Source organism: Quercus suber, unplaced genomic scaffold, assembly GCF_002906115.3.
Source record: "Quercus suber isolate HL8 unplaced genomic scaffold, Cork oak 2.0 scaffold_273, whole genome shotgun sequence".
Classification (NCBI taxonomy): domain Eukaryota; kingdom Viridiplantae; phylum Streptophyta; class Magnoliopsida; order Fagales; family Fagaceae; genus Quercus; species Quercus suber.
In genome coordinates this window covers 717,599-719,902 of record NW_027069729.1, presented here as the reverse complement: position 1 = coordinate 719,902, position 2,304 = coordinate 717,599, and positions in this window count along the sequence as shown.

The window sequence follows — 2,304 nt, the reverse complement described above, 5'->3', positions numbered from 1 at the left end:
ACAACTCCCTCCCACACTTGTCTATTTTATTTATAACTCTAGTGTCCCACGAGTCCACAACTCTCTCCTTCCAAACGGCTTCGACTGTGTCATTGCACCTTTTATGTGTTAACTACATCTGTTCAAATCTAAAAATTTTGTGAAAACTGAAGTCCATGCCTTCTAGGGTTATCCACAAGGGTTTATGGTCAGAGGTTGTTACGTCTAAGTGGTGGAATTTGGTTCCTGGAAACATTGTGAACCAATCATTCATGGCTACCGCTCTGTCTAGCCTCTCAAAGGTTGTATAATCAACAAAATGCTTATGCCAAGTGTAGGGAAAGCCAACGTACCCCAAAGCCACAAAATTACAATCATCCAAGGCATCCCGAAAAAGTTGCATCTGTGAATGTGGCATGGTTCTCCCCCCCTATTTTTTTTAGATTGGCGAGTGATCTTATTAAAGTCTCCGACACATAACCATGGTGAAGTTCCCCTGCTTTTCAGATTCCTCAACTTGGCCCAAGATTCGTGTCATTTTTGCGTGTCTAGTTCACTGTAAAAACTAGTGAATCTCTATTCATCATGTCTGTTTTTGTTAATTGTGGTGTCTATATGATTTGGGGAGAAAGTTTCAATGTCTAAGTTGAAGTCTTCCTTCCAAAAAAGTGCCAATCCACCCATTTTATTTCTTCTTAACCTCAAACATATTTTTGAATTGTATTCTTCTTTTTACCCATTCTAGCCTAGCTTTGTTTGTCCATGTTTTGGATATAAACACAACGGAGGGATCTTTTGCCCACACTAAATTTACAAGCTGATCTTCTGTTAATAGGTTCCCAAGCCCATGACAATTCCATACTAAAAGACTCATTGCTTATAGTAGGGCTGATAAATAGCTTCCGCCAATATTTGAACATTTTCCTTACCAATTTGAGAAACCATAATTTTCTTATTTGGTAACACAACATGGTTTGTAGGGTTGCTAGTTGGCCTTTTTTGTCCCAGAATTTCAGTTGTATCTAGAGTTGCATCCCCTCCAATTTTGGGAATACGTTTCCAAGTTATGGGTTGACTTTGTTTTGTGGGGACACCTTCAAATTTGAGATATCAAAGAGAAGAGTGAGGGAGGCGAAATTTCTTAAAATTGAGTTATATAAAAAAAAAAAAAAATCTGAAGCCCTATAGGGCTTTTTAAGAGCCTATAGTGAATTTTAAGAACCTATAGTGGCGTTTTGTAACTCGATTTCCATAAAGTCAAGTTACATGCAAATTTTTTTCTTTTTTTTACCTATAACTCGACTTCATGGAGATCGAGTTACAAAACGCCACTATAGTCTTAAAAGTCAATATAGGCTACTTAAAAACCGCTATAGGGCTTAACTCGATTTTGAGAAAATCGATTTTCAAAAGTGGGGCATTTCTCTAATTATTTGAAAAAAGGGCAAAATGTTGGATTGTTTTTTTGAAAAGGGCAAAGGCCAATTTTTTCCCAGTTTTATGAGAGTTCTGTTCTCGTAGATATTTCCCAACCTCTTTGTAGGGGGCTGTGATTGCTCTCTACGATGATAGGGACCGGTGGGTCTCCTTAAATATGAACGGCTTCCTAACCTATGTTTCTAGTGTGTTGCATGACGCATAACGATAAGGATTGCAACTTGTGGATTAAGAGTGATGGCACGCTAGCCGAGACGAAAAAGCAATAGAGCCTTGGATTAAAGCACCACCGTTTAACGATAAGCATAGACTAGTGGTTTCAGTACCAGAATTTTACACCAAAAAGACAGCCAAGCCAACCGAGGAATGTTCCTAGGGAACTATCTTCAACCGCCAGTGACTACAAGAAAACCCTACCTGAAACGTCAACCACCTGATATGGAAAGTATTGAATTTGGAATGGCTTCGAATCTGCATATGGAGGATCCTTTCCTTGTTGGTAAGTCCACTGTTGACCTATCTCATTCACACTCGATTTTGTGATCAATTTACTCATGTGGATATGTTTCAGAGAGATATTGATGATATTGATCGAGATTTAAGCAATTTGACCTACCCTTGGCTAAGAACAAATCCCATGAAATCCTATTGAAAATAAGTCTCATCCACGTCGTCCCATAATATCCCAAAACCATAGCACCCCAATATTCCCTCAAGCCTCCTACCATGCCACCAACACCCCCCCCCCCTCCCCCACTCTTCTCTTTGATATCTCAAATTTGAAGGTGTCCCCACAAAACAAAGTCAACCCACAACTTGGAAACGTATTCCCAAAATTGGAGGGGATGCAACTCTAGATACAACTGAAATTCTGGGACAGAAAAGGCC